The 17,567-nt window shown below is 35.0% G+C and overlaps 1 pseudogene; it reads left to right on the top strand.

Annotated features, from left to right (window-relative positions):
- The window catches only part of LOC143398209 (tRNA methyltransferase 10 homolog A pseudogene), a 108,011-nt pseudogene extending 90,901 nt beyond the window's left edge, over positions 1-17,110 (top strand).
- The last annotated feature ends 457 nt before the right edge of the window (positions 17,111-17,567 follow it).

The raw sequence follows: 17,567 nt of genomic DNA, 5'->3' as shown, positions 1-17,567 counted from the left end.
TGTAACTAGAAAACATCTGCTATAAAAGCTCATGCAAAGTATATTCTATTGTGAAAAAATAATTAGCTTCTGTTTTGATCATTTATTTAATGACATGGGCTTATTTTTTTCAAACTATGTTCTGAAATTCTGAAAGTGGTTTCTCATCTGTTGTGGGGCAGGGTCCAGTCAACACTGGAGAATGTGACAGCTTGAATAAATGTATTTCTGCCTCTGTAATATAATTCATTTGTATAGAATGAACTCCTGATTTGCAATAACCCAGTATCCCCTTATACTGCAGAAACCTTCACTAGAGACTTAGTTCCATAAAAATTATTCTGTCTAAAACTTTAACAACGTATGTGTACCCTTTATGTCAAAATTTTTAGTTAGCAAACTGGAAAAGTGAAAGACAAATTCTGTTATTTGTCTATTCACAGAAAGTATTTTTTGATTGTTGAATGTAATCTCTACATCAATGTCACTATAAGGTGGGAAAAATAATCTACTGAAAAACATGAAAAATTCAAAAACATGGAAAAAGATTCTTTCTAAATGTATGAAGTTTGGAAGGAAAATAATTTTTATTTTGAAAAAATGACTTTATGGCATCACTAATGTAGAATTTTCTTTTGGGATTTGTAGGGAGATCTATTTTTGTTAATAATAATGAAAACCAAAACTTTTCAGCAGCTTGCTTTGTCTCAATGATCAAATTTGTAGATTAAAGGTGAAATAAGTATGTTTTTCACCAAATTAAAAATACCCCAAAGTAAGAAGCAGTTTGGCAGTTTCTTACAATGTTAAACATGCTTTTATCAGCAATACAATGGTATTTAAAGATACCTTTAAAATGACTTTATCTTTCATAATGTAGAGTGAAAATATTCCTTTAAAAATTAACCATAGGCATATATTATGGCTTAGTTATGAGGTGTTCCAGAATGGCCATGTGTGAGATAATGCAAGAATTTTCAAAGCAAAATGATTAGCTGATGAGGAAGTAACTTAATCTGTCGATTGATCCATTGTGATGGATTAACTGGATGGTAACTGTAGGCAGGTAGGGTATAACTTGAGGAGTAGGTACCTGGGGGGGGTATGACTTTGTGGTTTATATTTTGTCCTTGGTGAGCAAAGCTCTCTCTCTGCTGTCCTTCCATGATGGTTCTGCCTCACCTTGGGCCCAGAGGTTTTTATGTAGATGTTGAGGTAACCTGAATGAACTGAAGTCAAGATAGTTTGTTTTCTACCTAAAGATATTTCTATTTTATTCACCTCTTATATTACAAGAAGACAGATGCTGGTATTTTTTTTAAAGCAAAGACCATGGTACTATTTTTTAGTATTAAATCTTTATATCAATCCAGACTTTTCAACAGAGAATTGGTGCCACTAGTAATAAAGTTGAAAGAAATCACTAACATTTATGGTTGCTAACTGCCAGTCTCTGTTCTAATAGATTTACTTAATTAATTCCTTTAAATTTTACAACTAATATGAAGTAGATACTATTATTACCACTCTCAATTTATACTGAATGAACTGAGAGAAAGAGTCTCTGTTGTGTGGGGGCATGTGGCAAGTAATGACAAGATGTACTGAAACTGAAATAGTTTGGCCACAGATTCTGTGCTCTTCCCCACTACACTGTATAGCAGGCAGTTCACTGTTTACACAGAACCATGCTGGCAATCTCTCTGCATATCAGAACTACCTATGTAAGCTGCAAATCTGAGGCTCTATTAGTACTATATTCTGCAAAATGAAGACTGCCTATACTGCTGAAGGAAACGTTAAAGAAGATTAACAATTTCAGTACAACTCCATGCCGTTAGTAATTTATTATCTTACTGTATGTTATCCTGGAAAGTATTTCATTATAATAAATGTCTTGGTATTTCCATTTCTTGACACATATATTGGTACATATTTATTACCCATAAAAAAGAACTAGACATCTTTAAAATGACCTTATGTTTCATAATTTATAATTAAAACATTCCTTTGAAAATTAACCAAGTTTTAAAGTTTTTAAAATAACACTTACATGAATTATACAGAGTAGGACAATGTCATCTACATTTTAAAAGATAAGAGATTTTGAAAGACCCCTTGAAAGAAAAATAATTCCACACCAGAGCGTTGTATTCTGGTCAGATATTGAAATGAGTCATCTAGTGTAGTTAGAGGTCAGACATATTTTTTTTTTGATTAAGTGAAAGACTGGCACCAGATATTATTAAAAACACACAGACAAGCTAGCATGTTTTAACCAACTCATTTATATCAGGAAAGATCCCTACAAAGGAAGACAATGGGATTTAGAAAGACTAAAGGATAGTTTTAACACCTTTTGTTAATAGGTGGCAGTGATGAGATTTGAATCCAGATCTATCATCGAAGCTAATTCTTCCTCCAGTATATCAAGCTGCCTTATCCAGGCCACAGGTATTAGCTTGTTTGTTGATCATTCTTTTCTCAATGTACTTTGCTAAATTTGGCTAAATCTATTGTATTTATCTCTTGTCTTTGCTGGCTGTTTCATCTGGAAGGTATATTTTAGAAACTACTTGGACAGAAGTTAACAAGATACTGCTTGCTTTACCCTCAAGTAGTGGGATGAAGAAAAGGTTGTTTCTGTTTGGCTATAAAATCTCTTCAATCTTATACAAGGAATTCCATCTCTACCATTATATATTAAGTTCGCCAAAGCAATATAAAATGCAAATTAGAGTGATATTTATTATAAACCCAAATACATTTTGAGATCAGATTGCAAGAGTTTATAATATTTATTTGATAGTACCTGTGTAATTTATTTATGGAGCTTTTATTGAGCACCTACAAAACACCAGAAAGATAAGAGACAAAACAACTGTCACCATGAAGCTCCAGTTCAATTGTGGAGAAATCAATTTAATTTTCAAGTCAACAAACATATTAACTGGACATCAGAGTGGGAAAGTGCTGTGAAGAACATATCAAAGTTAAGGAAAACTAGAGTGAGGGGCTTGGGAGACTTATTCAGGTGTTTATTAAGAGTATTCAGGAAAGGCCTCCAGAATCAAGGAACAATTGGGCAGACAGTAAGGGAATCAAGTAAGAACATTTTGGAGAAATGAAATGAAATTTTAAAGATCTGGAAGCAAAGGAAAGCAAGCCATGGTCAAGGAACTGTCAGGGGCCAAAGTACAAAGAGCAGGAAAGTGACCAGGGAATAACATAGGACATGCAGCCCAGTTGGGGCCAGGATGTGATGCGTAAAACTTTGTCTTTCCTCTTATTCTCAAAAGTTTGGGGTGATTTGACTCACTATATAAAAGGCTCTTTGGGGTGCTATGTGAAAGAGCCTGAGATTTGGAGAAGACAGACACACTTGTTGCTAGTTACTGGAATCATCTGAGCAAGGCACCTCTCAGTGACTGCAGAGGAGGAGATCAGTGGATTAGTTTTGGATATTTTAAATTGCTGGACCACACTAGTCATCCGATTGAAAAGAGGCTCTCGGTTATTTCAGTCCGGGCTTCAGAGGAGATAGACATTTAAAAATTTATGCTAGGAAGCTAAATAAGTTTCCCTACAGAGAAAAAGGAGACAGATGGGGGAAAGATGTAGAAATACTAAACAGGAAGGTGAAGACAAAGACAATGACCTAAGAAGCTGGGGATATGGAAAGTTTCAGAAATGAAAGTAGAATGAGCATCTGAGGGTGGTGGAAAAGTAAGGAAGAACTTTGCCTGGAAGCCCATGGGAAGAAAAAGTTTTGAGCAGGGGCTGAGACACTATCTCAGAGGATCAGAGAGGTCAAGTCAGAACTGAAAACTGATGGTTGGATTTAACAAGACTCAGATCACAGGGGCCTTGACAAACATTACAGGGAAGGATTTGGAAGAAAAGTGTGATGGCAGTTTGTTCAAGATTGAATGAGAGAAGAGGAATGGAATAACTTTCAAATTTTGCTGATGAGGGAAGCAGAGAAACAAGGCCATCATTGGAGGAGGCTGTGGGTTCAAGATACTTGTTATTTAGAAATTTTCTTTTTTTTTTTTTTTTGAAGATGGAAGAAAGAACATGTTTGACTGCTAAAGAGAAAAGCAAATGGATAATTCAGGAGGGAAAAGGGAGAATGGCTGGTGTGCCCTCGAGGACTTAAAATAAAGACCCACGATCTGGGGAGGGCTGCGTCAGGTGCGCTTAGGTAACAGGGACATGGTGATAGGAGAACTGGCAGAACCAGGGGTGCAGCTACAGGGATGTTTTCTGAACATACGTGGAGGCTACCTTTCATCATTTCTATTTCTGACTGAGGAAGTAGAGGAAGTTGTTAAAGGCTTGCAGAGAAAAGTGAAAAACAGGAATGCTAGGCTTTCGTGAATGAATCCTGTGATATTTACCAAAAATAGAATTTTGTTTTATTTTATTTTTTATATTTTTGGCAGGAGATGGAGAGAGAAGAGAGAAAATACTTCTAGCCAAGGTTGTTTTATTCGTATCCCATTTTCTTAATAAGTATTCATATTTCCCAAATTCAGGGTAAATAATCACATCATGATTTTCGTTAGGATGTTTATTTTTTCTAAATATCTCAAAAGAATCATGAGCATCATCAATAAGGTCATACCCTTATTTAAACCAGTTACTTTTTATTTATAACTCTTTGTTGATAGCATATATACACGAATGAGTAAAATTCTAGGGAATTTTAATCTCTAGGCACTGATCCAAATCCCAAGTCCTTCTTGTATGAGCCTTTTCTCTACATAAATGTGTTAGCTGTGAAAGATTCCTTCAATTTAACATTTATGAATTCATACAGTTTGTTTCTTGGGAAAAGCTCTCTATCTTCCCCTTCCTTTAATATAAACAGGAAGATTAGATGATGCTAGTATCTCCTAACTGGTTTGTGTACTATTTTACTGTCACAAAATAATTGAATGGTTGATAGCCACGATTAATGAAACCATAGAATATTGGAGCTGGAAAGCATCTTTGAAATTATTGAGCATAATCCATTTGATTCAAAATTGATAAAACTGAAATCCAGAGTTAAGAAATTTGCTACAAATCTTAAACATGCTGATGGACTTAAATGAAGATTGCTTTACAATTAACATGGTGCCCCTTCCCCATCACTATCTTTTTCATCTTTAATTTATTTTCCACATCTTTTTATTTACTTCTTTAATTACATGACAAATTATTATCAAGCAATTATACATTGCTCATGTAATTTCAATCATAAAATTGTTTGCATATTAATTAAACAACAAATACATGTTTAGTGACTGCTTTGTTTTTTGTGATGTTACCACAAGTGGTGAATTGAATGTCATTCTTATAGATTTATGTAGAAAAGCTCTTTACAAATGAAATTAAGGTGAAGATCAAGAGAAGTTCACACTGGGTTAGAGTGTCAAGAGAAGTTCACACTGGGTTAGAGTGATCCTTGCAGCCATTGAGTGTATCCTTATGAGTCCCCAAAAGGAACTACACAAGAATAGGGCGTGCATTTAAACTTCAAGGAATGACAGCAATTATAGGAAACTAGAAGAGGGTGGGATGGTTTCCACCTTTGAGCTTCTAGAGGGAACCAACTTTCCTGACATCTGAATTTTGGAGCCTCCTGAACGATGAGACAATAAATTTCTGTTGTTTTAAGTCATCTCATTTGTGGTCATGTGTTATCGCAGTCCCAGAAAACTAATACAGTATAGAAGAAAATACCAAAGTCCTTGACTTATTAAAGCAGAAAATAGAGGAACCAGAAAAAGTAGTTCATTAGTTTATGGCCATTAGTGAGCATTACCATGAAGACTTCCCCCTTGGTTGATAACCATGTCCCTTCTTCTTGTATTGAGCTGGAAAAATGAGGTCATTTTTTTCATTTATAACAGCAATGCAGGCAACATTACAAAGACCACATGACAGTGGACACTGGCAAATTGCTTCAGAAATTATCATATATTTTTTCTTGTCGGTACTGAAGAGTATTCTTTCATGTTTATTGAACACTGCATGGAAAAGGGGCATATAGCAGGAATATAAGTGCAATTATTTAATAACTAGCTCCTCTGCACCCACATCTGTGCTAAACAGCTTTTCACATTTTTGCTCATTAATTAAAAAGCATCAACATATTCATTGTGTATTGCTACATAAAAAAATCACCACAAACTTGGTGACTTAAATTACCACATTTTCTTGCAGTATACTTGGTCAGGGGTCTGGGCATGGCTTAGCTGGGTCCTTTGCACAGGGTAGCAAAGCTGCACTGTAGATGTCAGCAGAACTCTTCTCATCTCATTCTGGCTGTTGACATCTGGAATTTTCTTTAAGGTTGTAGAACTAACATCCCTCTTTTCTACTGTTTTGTTCTCTGGTTTCTGGTTGTGACTGAGGCAGCTCTCAGCAACTAGAGGTTGAAGAATAGAAAACTATAAAATATGATATTGGGGTAGAAATTACATGTGAGGCCAGCAGGGCTTTGCGTGTTTTAGAATTCCTGCAGAGCAAACTGCCACTGTGAAGAGCAGCAAATCAGGATTCGAGTGCCTGGAGAATGGGGTCAAGGACAATTCTCATGCCTGCATTTTAGTAAATAGTAGGAAGGAAATGATTTTCTGTCATTTAAACATCAGTAACTAAAAAAAAAAAAAAAAAAAAAAATCAACAAGGGGCTTATGAAATGAACTCCAGGGGGAAGCATCCTTCCAAGGATGCAGACACATGCAAGCTTAGGAAAAAATTAGAGATGAGTAGCTAACCAGATGTCAAAAGTAAAATCAATAAACAAACTGCATTTGGGGATACACTTAATGTACATAAGTAGAGAATTAATATTGACTATACCTAAAAATTCTCAAATTGATAAGAATGGGATAAGTCAAACAATGTATAAAAATGTGAGGCAACTGACAGAAGAGAAAATTAAAGGATGTTCACTGCACAGAGAAATTCAAATCCAAATAACAATAAAGTATAATTTTACATATACAATATCACAAAAAAATAGGCACAAGAGAGCAGTAACGTTTCTGGAACAGACATGGGGCAAAGATTGAATGTCAGCAGTGCTGCAGTCTGGCTGGGCACAAATCATGAGCCACTGAAGCAGGAACAAACTTTATTTCTGAACTCCACCAGCACACTCCACACACGCTCCCCAGAATTCTCCCGAATGCCACCCACGTGGCTCCTCTCTGGACACACCCCACACCAACCGGAAATCCCGCCTCTGGCATTTCCCCAACCAATGGGAACTCTCTGGGAATCCCCAGGAGAACTCCAAAGTAGCAGGCTGAGGTGAACAGCAGGGGTCTAATATACACAGCTTAACATAACCATTATCATCTCAATGGCTTGCTGGCCACCTCTCAACCACTCCATTCTGGCAAAAATGCCATGAGTCATTCGGACTTGGCTATGGCTCTCAGCAAGCAGCAACACAGAAAAGACTAATGCTTTTTGAGAAAATATTGTTGAATGATAAAAACAAAATGCAAACGTACGTGGAATTCCACAATTATAAAATAAAGAGAAAAAACTTTATATTTAATGACATAAATGATCTCATATATATTATGTATTATTATATCTATGCACGATTACAAGTGCATGGAGAAAATAAGCAATGATTTCATATTGTTCATTTTAAAAAAAAGAAGGGGAAAAGTGATACACTTAATCAGTGTAAGAGACAAAATATAGTGACCTAGGAAAGAAAATGAATAATAAAATATATTTAGTTTATTGAACTTTATTTTTTATTTGATTATGACCACAAGATAATGATAATGTCTACCACCAAGAAATCACTTTTACACATACACCATTTCTATCCAGGATTAAACATATTCACTTGTTAAATGTGCAGAAAAATTAATAGAGAACAACATATTATTCCAGAATCTTAGAAGTTTTTACCCTCTGGGAGGAAAATTCAGGGTAGTTTTCATTTTCTTCTTTTATATTACAGATTATATTTCTGTAGTCTCTAAAATTTTTAGTGAGATTCTTACCAGAAAATATAGACATAGCTAGCTTACTGTATTTTATGCATTATTAAATTAGTAAATGATTTTTAAAATAATCCTTTATTTTGTTAAAGGAAATAAAATAAACTTTATTTAAAATAATATGAAGTAAACGGTTAATATACTCTATTGGCAATTTTGCTGAGAAATCTTAATTAGAATACCATAATTTCATTCAGTAAAGATATTTTCATCATAAAATATTATAACCTGACTTACAATGTTGACGTAAGGGATATCAAATTTCTCTACTTAAAAGTAGATCTTATCAGTAACTAAGAAATTCAAACTTTTTGGATTATTTGAATATATTCTCAGTTGGAATGCTAGAGATTGATACCATTTTTTGTGGATAGAAGAATGTTATTGGAATCCTAGGGTAGAGAGGACTGACTCTAGGTATCCAACAATCTGGTTTAGCCACTCAACCCAAAGTTCAAACAGAAAGGGTAATTGTGAAAAGCATGAAATAACCTTAATCAGTGTCACTACACTGGGAAAACAAAGGGACCTTAGCCCTGTCTTAAAGGGACTGACTGTGACTTTGAGGTTTTATAGAAAGAGTTGGGAATATTGCATAGCTGGAGAGTTTTCATAGCAGCCAGAGCAGGAGATCTTGATCAGGTTTGTTCTGCTCCATCATTTTCTCAGGATAGATCAGGCAGGACCTTGTCCAGGAAAAAAAAAAAAAAAAAAAAAATGCTATTGGTTGGTAGCTTCAACGCATCAGAAGAGATTCATTGGATCAGATCTCATTCCTGGACTCCAAGGTAACTCAAAATGAAGGTAGAGCCGCCATATCCTCAATCTTTCTATTAGTCACCCATGGGATATTTGCAGGCAAAGGTGAAGAATCTAAGTTCTTGTTTCAAGAACATAAAAAAACTTTAAAATCGTTCACTTAAGATCTGCATGTATGCCTGAAGAAGTAAAGGAAATTAGTCAGTGTTTATACCTTATTCCTTTCAAAGCTGTTTTTACAGCTTTACTTTTATGCAATTTCACGATTTCCCCTCCCTTTAATTTTAATAAATAGCTTTAAGATCCTGAAGGGAAACAAGACCCTTGCTAAGAAATCAACTACAATAGGTTGACAATAAGTGTTCAAAAGTAATATTTGTATATATTTTGAAAATGGGGAGAGTTGGTGATAAAAAAAAATGTTAATGAAAATACTTATCTAAAACAAATTTACTCTAGTGAAGTGTAAATTCACCAAAAACGTTAACTGCTAAGTATGGTTTTCCATTTGGGATTAATGGAAGGGTCTTTTGGATGTAATTGGAGTACATAAAAGAGCAATAAGAAATATATATTTCAAATGAAATCTGAACTCTATTGTTGGCTCTAAATGTGCGCACACACACACACAAATACTCACATACTCAAAAAAACATACTGAATGGAGAATTAATTTATTTATATAATTTGATCACTGCAATAAACTGATCAGAAGAACTTAGAGTGAAATTTTTATGTTACAATAAGAAAAGAAAAAGGTGTTTCAGGTCTTAGAGGCTCAGAATAGCAGTAGCTTTGGTTTCTTATTTTTATTTTGTTTAGCTTTGAACAATTGAGCTTTTGAGCTAGCTTTCTAGAGATGCTAGTAGAGATTGTGCCCCTCCCCTGGCATCATTGCCTAATACACAAAATACACAATTTCCCCTACTTCTTAGTGAATTTCTTCAGGGGAGCTCCATTTCTAGAATTTATCTTTTGCCATCTACAGCCAAATATTTCATTACAGAATGGATTTTATTTTCTCCTCCATGGACATATCCCATAGATACTACCCACCCAGCATGACATGTTTTAAGTAGTTCTATAAATCATTCCCTACTCAGTTGCCTTGCTACCATTCAAGAGAAACCTGGGGTAATTGATGCTGATGCAGTCTTTCCAGAAGATCTATTTCACCAACCAAAAGGGACTTTTCAACTGTCCCACTGAATTTTCCCAACAGTTTCCAAGTGATATATGGTAACATGCTTTTTCAAGGGGAACAAGATTTTTGACAGTTTTAACGCTAGAAGAAAGAAATACATGACAAGTAACTGTAGCTTCTTCTATAACTTTTCTTCAGTCCATCTCTGCACAATTCAGCATCACTGACTTCTACAGAAGCTCTTTGACCAGGTTTTATGTCTCCTTTGCCCATTGTAAACCAATTATTGATATCACCCAGTACTTTATTAGACTGCTAACAGGTTTCCATTAGATCTGGCTTTCTGAGACTAGTCACAAGGGCAAGAACTTAATTTCATGGTTGTCTTAAAAATAATGTTAGTCATATCATCCTTTCTTCGTTTTTCTTTTTTAATTTGAAAGCTAAATTGATACAATTGACTTAGTGCCCGATCCTTGGATTTCCCAATAAGCTTTTAAATAGTTGACAGCAGATTTATGACCTAGGGCATAATCCAGATGCTTAGAAAGAAGCAGAATACAGTTTCTAAACTCTATCTGTGCATTGCCTACTCCAATACATTTTGGAAGATAAGAAATGCACTTGTGATCTTAGAAGCTCAGACAAGGCAAATTCTTGATATTTAAGAAATATCAGCATGACAAGAGTATTTATTCATCAAGTTTACTCATGTGCTTATTTTTATCTTGGCTATTGTCACACAAACCCCAAATTATTAAACATTCTTTTAAAAAATTACCCCTAACAGCGTGCTACATGAGAAGCAAATCAAAGCCAGAACCTGGGGTGAAGAAAATAGTGTTAAAAGGCTTGTTAAGAATCTCTAATTGCACCAGCAATATCATACCACTCTTTTAAAACAATTGGAATAAATTAAGGATAATGAATCAGAAACCTGAGTATTACATTTTCCTGACCAAAAAAAAAAAAATCTTAAAAATGAATGACAGACCTTTCTTGGGTTTGAATAATTTTCAAATAAAATATAATTAATTTCATCCATAAATTGAACATAAAATATATCTGGGATTTAAACACATTAATATAAGGTGCATAACTTTAAGATTACAATATTATTATTTAGCATACATTACTTATGGGTGTCAAAACTTCTGGACCTTCAAAATGAACAACAAATTTAAAAGTTTCCGATTAAGAATATTATTGAGTCAGATGATTTCTGCTGCCCTAGTTCAACAAATATGTGAGCTATCCTCACTTTAAGAGGATTATGTTTAATCAGTAGTTTGTATGTGTTAAAATTCCTTATATTTCCTTTAATTTTCCACATAGTTTTATAAGGTAATAAAAAGTACTTTATATGTAGAGTAATTTTTGCTTATATGTTTAAATTTTTGTATGATAAATAATACAGAGGTTGAAAAACTCACTGGAAAATCCTCTAGAATTGCAATTTAATCTCCAAAGAGTAGTTTTCCATGTGCTGAGTTGGTGCCAAAGAAAGTGTATATGTAAGAAATATTCCTGCTTTACCAAGAAAAAGTCTAGCCTCCATGTAAAGCTACTAGAAAAGCTTTCTTGGTGCACTTAAAATTTAAAAAATGAAGAGATTTGTAGTTTCCTTGAACAAACGCACCTTTACCCATAAGACAAATCTGGTGTTAACTATTTCAGACTTATGACAAAGAAATTTTTATAGATAAATGTTTGTAGTAAATTTTATAACAAAGAACATTATTTGTGAACCTCAATTTAGTGAAAGTTTAGTCCCCCAACAAATTATGTCAATTGTTCTTACCAGTAGACCTACATAACCACTACCAAATGTATAAATATAAATAAATATATACACATGTGTGTATATATATGTATTTTTCTCCATTATTAGGATTGCATTTTAAAGTCCATCAATATAAATCGTAAAAATTGGTTTATTTCTTGTTAGACAAATACACATCATGACTTGCATTTATTTTATCTTGGCTCCCTATATTTAAATATATACAGTCTAGTCCTTTTGAGAAATAGCATACTCATTTCTGCTTTAAAGCAATATAAAAATCTAAACTACAGTTTTCTAAGTGAATAACTGTAGAGACTTTATATTCAAATAGGGCTAAACTGAGTCCAGGTACTACCATTTATAAAATCTATGGTGCTGGGCAAGTCACTGGTGCTCACTGAGTTTCTGTTTATTCATCATCTATACCTATGAGTCATGGTGGATTTACAACAGAGCTTGTAATAATAGTGGTAGCTATTCCATAAGGTTACTACAAAGAATAAATTGCTAGACCCATCGAAAGTTCTAAATAATTGTCATCTATTGGAATAAAACAAATGTTCAGATTTTCAACTGAGTTTTGTGTGGTAATTCATGTCTTGGCAATCCCCTTGAACCTTCATAAATATGTAAGCAAAAAACATAATCAGGAAGAAGAGAATTCTACTTTTCAAGTGGTTCAGGGAAAAGAGAGTGAAACTTCCCTTTTCAGAGTTTTGTTTATTTGATAGTTTTTACTTATTTTTTCTCTTGTTTCTCTTCTAGGTTTCGTAGGTCACTGTGATCAATTCCATGCTATGCTAAGTTCCAAGCCTGGATAACTGGGTTCATATGAATGAAGAGGTTTGCTACTAGATGCCATACCCACACTCCAGCTTTGAACCTGATCCAATGTACTTTTTCTAGATATTTGCTTTATTGACCTTTATAAACCTTGTTATGGTTTCCTTGTGAGTAGTCCCCCAAAAGCTCACGTGACAAGCAAGGAAAGAAGGTTCAGAGGAGAAATGACTGGATTGTGAGAGTCTTAACCCAATCAGTGAATTAATCCCCTGAATAGGGATTAACTGAGTGATAATTGAAGTGGTTGGAGATGGCGATTGGGGTGTGGCTTGGGGGTATACATTTGAATTTGGCAAGTGGTTTTCTCCCTGCCTTCTGATCATCATATGAGCTGCTTCCCTCTGCCACACTCTTCTGCCATGATGGTCTGCCTCACCTCAAGCCCCAAGGAATGGAACTGGCTTTCTATGGACTAAGGCTTCTGAAACCATGAGCCCCCAAAGTAAACTTTTCCTTCATTACACTTGTTCTGATCAGGTCTTTTAGTTGCAGCAGTGAAAAAGCTAAAGCAGACCTAGTATCAGATAAGTCTGCCCACTAGGTGTGGTTCCCATGTTTAGTGGCCCAACTGGTAAGGATCAGAGTCTTTGCCAAAATCAACTAGCTTTTACTTAAAATGGCTAATAATCCCTTTCACTTCTTATCCTCGTGTCATTGCAAGAAGAGGTATCTAGTGAGAGGGATTTGAGTTGTTCCTGGAGAAAAGGGGAAACTTGACCAGGAGCTGTGATGTTGTTGGAATAATAATGGGAAAGAATTTCAGCATGAATAAGTCAGAAACATAGATAGAGGTTTATTTGGGAAAGCAGATGTACAATCAAGGGAGAATGAGTACAATCTCAATAGAGAGGTGCCTTTGGGGCTAAAGCAAGGAGTATACCTTCAAAGGAGAATTCCAGCCATCTTGAGCATTAGAGATGTGTATTTTGAGGCTCTTGGCTCTTTTCTGGAAGAACCAAAGAAAATCTATGTAGGAACTAAACAAGTCTGGTGATCTCAAGACAGGTTCTGGTGGTCTGGCCAATCTTTGGATCCTCAGGCTAACATGGTCTTCATTATCTCATCAATCAGTAGCACCGGAAAGTCACCCAAATTATAGGTTTCTCAAGATACCATTTCTCTCTTTGCTTAGTCTATTACTGGTAGATTTATAGATTTTTTCAGGAATTTTGGAGTAATACACCTTGAAAAGAGACAGGATTAGGGATAATAGCCCTGGAGGGAGACAGGCTTATGGAGAGACAGACCTGCACAAGTATGGGGAACTTCTGAATTAAATTCCTATTTTCTTGTCCTACCTTTGTGTCTCCTTTCTACCTGTTTCTTGTTTATTCTATCCTGTTTCATCCTCACTGCAACCTGATCTTATCTCCTTTTGACCTAGTCTTCATGAAAAAGGGAAGTCACTGTGTATCAATGATTCATAACTGATTTCCCAGGAGGAGGATACCAGCCTTGTCCTGAGGACTAACGGTGACACCATTAACAACTATCCTGTGAGGATTCCTTACCAAAGTGCCAGGAGACACTTCTATGCTCAAGGAAGGTTGCTCAGAGGATTTTTAGGGAGGAAGTACTGTTTCCTGTTGTGAGAGGCACCCAACTAAGAAATTGTGGCTCCTAGAAATGAGAATCTTTTCTCTCTTCTAAAATAAAATAAAATAAAATACCCTAATAGAAGAATAAGTAGCTTCTTTCCTTTTGCAGGGTCACATTGCATACCCAGCCCTGAGGAAGCGGTTCAAAGCAGTATGTACTTGGTCACAGAGTGAAACTAACATAAAATGACTAAACAAGTGGAGTGGTTAAATCAGAAATGCTTACACCTTATGATATTTCAGCCCGAATTCTGAATTGCAGTAATTAACAACTGTTACAGAAAGATTTCCTTCTGCAATTGAGCAACTTTTTATCTATGGAAAATAAAATGAACCAACAACATAAATTACCCAAAATATTTCTCATTGACATTCCCTAACATCCCCGTATCTTCTAAAATGTAGGGAAGATTGAAGATGTGCTTGTTGTACTTTATGGTGGCTGTATTTTCCCTAGATAAATAACTTGTTTTTTATGAATATTCCTAAAGTAAATGAGAGTCCTATTTGCATACCTCATTAATGATCCTTTTTTTAGCAGGAACATGTTCCTCATTTTATAGAACCATAAACATGTCTTTTCATCATATGAATGAAAGATAATACATTTTCTGGCAGAATTTAATACTTGGGTACTGGTGTTTGAAAAACATAAATTATGCTAAAGATTTCTACATTTGAAGAGAATAAATTATAATAGTTATGTGCTTTTGATACGTTGATAGCATATTGGGACTCTCATGTGTCTTCTCAAGTTTCTGTCACTTGGTCACCACCCCTTTCTACCATGTTGCCATTAATACTTCACAGTCTGAAAATGGGTAAAATATAATGCTAAGAAATAATGTTTTGTTTCAGACATTTGATAAAGTCATATTTTCTTTACAAATAGTGTCATTTATAATGGCAAAAAAAGGAGCTTATCTTAGGGGTATTTTTCTCTTATTTTTACTTTTCTTTTTTATAATGTAACGTGTCACATATGAACAAAACTAATATAAACTAATTTGGTGTCTAAAAACAATTTTTATTTTTTGTACTGAGGACTCAGGAGTGCTTTACCATTGAGTGCTTTACCATTTTTTTTTTAATTTTTTATTTTCTGATGGGATCTCACTAAATTGCTTAGAGCCTTGCTAAATTGAGGAGGCTGACCTCAAATTGCATTCCTTCTGCCTCAGCTTCCTGAGCTTCTGGGATTATAAGCATGTGCCCCCACTCCAGCCTCTGAGGAGCAATCTTAAACTTACTCACTCCTACTCAAAAAGAGCAGTAACTGTAAATATTAGTAAAATCAGATGAAATGTAAATCTTAGTTTTCAAAATCACTATAGTATTAATTGCATTAAAGGAATTGCATGACATCATCTTCTTTCCTTGCTTTCTTCCTTTCTTCCTCCCTTCCAAGGCTATTTATTGAATGACTGCTATGCCTTATGAAGTTGTATAAGACATCAAGGATACCAAACCATGAGACAGCTCAGACCTCAAAAATTCAATAGGCAAGTACAATAATTAAAGGAAAACTATTGGGGCTGGGGATGTGGCTCAAGTGGTAGCGCGCCCGCCTGGCATGCGTGCGGCCCGGGTTCGATCCTCAGCACCACGTACAAACAAAGATGTTGTGTCTGCCAAGTACTAAAAAATAAATATTAAAAGATTCTCTCTCTCTCTCTCTCTCTCTCTCTCTCTCACTCTTTAAAAAAAAAAAACTACTATCATAGATATATGGGAATATAAAACAAGCATGGCTTTTCTGATCAGAAAGCCTTCTCAGAAGTGATACCTACATAACATTTTTGGATCTGCCTATAACATTTTTAATGTCCTTTAATACCATCAAATCATCAAAATTATAGTCAATAATAAGGCAGAGTGTACTATGAAAACATGTCTTCAAACCTGTTTTCTGTCATTTCCATCTAGTTTGATTCCAGTTGACACCATTGCTCAAATTTCTTTCTCTTGCATTTTTCTTGCCACTTTTGTTTGCAAAGTTCTTGTTGTTCTTCTCATTGTTTCCATTTTATTAGCTTCTTCAATTGTTTAGATGAGGCTCAATCCCTTCATCTAATCTTGGTTTCTCTTTTTCCTCATCTTCACTTAAGTCTTGCTTCCTTTCAACATTGAAAGTCTCAGTAAATTCTGGTGACCTTCCAGATGACGTTATTTGGTATCTCAAACTGAATTGATGGGGAACATAGTACTTGGTTCAGAAAGCCTCTCTGGTATGTTCTGCATACCTCCAGGGAGTCCTCCTTTGAAAACTTCGACTCCCAGAGGCAAAGCAGGGAGTTACAAGGTGGAGGGTGGAGACTACTTTGATCTGAGGATGTTATGCAGATAACCAACAAGCACTGCATCCTGTGCAGTTTTACTTCACCAGCTGAGGAGGTGGACTGAAGAAGAACATGGATGAAAATGACAAAGGATGCGTCATCTGGTAGGATACCCACATCAAACTGGAACATATATATATAATGAACTCATAAGAAAAGAAGATCTGATTTATCTCACATCAGCTTTGCTAGTATAATAAAGGAATTAGAGGAATCAAAGGCATATGTGATTGGAGGATTGGTAGATCACAACCATCACAAGGGATTCTCATATAAATAAGCATCAGATTAGGGAACTGATCGTGTATACCACTCCCCCTGGAAATTTTGTGAAAATTTATAATTGAAAGTTTTGGCAGTTAAAAAAAATGTATTTGAGATTGTTCTGGAAGATCCTGGAAACAAGAGACTGGCAAGAAGCCTTTTTTCACGATCTTACTCTAAAGGAAAGGGGGTGTTCTCATAGACAAAGCTCGTGAAAGTTCTTCCCATGTCAAGCAGTCTGCCATGGTTGAAAGTGGATCAGACAGTGGTTTCAGTGAAGGGGAATATGGCAAGAATGAACCAGTGTCACCACATAAAGACAAACAGCAGATAAGGAAAATAGCACTTAATCTAGCAGGCAATATGTACCACGCTAACATTACCTGGTTTTCTTTAAGAAAAATTAGGAGAAAGTGAGGTGCTTCACAGAATATTAAAATTAGGGAAAAATATTTTCTCTTATTTCTTTTGTAAATTTTAAAATCTCTTTAGAGACAAATGGTAATGAAAAGCCCTTTGAACCCCATAAGAATTTTTTGTTTATGCATAAGACAACTTAACTCTGTATCATTTTTAAAAAATTGCTTTTTAAGCCTCAAATAAGAGTTTTAGAATATTTTGGTTTATTAGTATACCCTATTTCTCTTTCATTTTCTGGAATGAATTTCGCAGGATGTGCCTTCTGACCTTTCAATTCACATCAGTGACCTTTTTATCAGTGTTTTTCTAATTTGTTGTATATTTATTTGTGGGGGCAGATATTCATAAATGTCCTATAAGTCTACTAAAATGTTATGTGTGAGATTGTGTCCTCCATTTGCAGCTTTTATATTC

The sequence above is a fragment of the Callospermophilus lateralis genome, chromosome 4 (assembly GCF_048772815.1).
Source record: "Callospermophilus lateralis isolate mCalLat2 chromosome 4, mCalLat2.hap1, whole genome shotgun sequence".
NCBI classification, from domain to species: domain Eukaryota; kingdom Metazoa; phylum Chordata; class Mammalia; order Rodentia; family Sciuridae; genus Callospermophilus; species Callospermophilus lateralis.
Note: the sequence above shows the minus strand (reverse complement) of the source record. Positions and strands in the feature narration are given on the sequence as shown.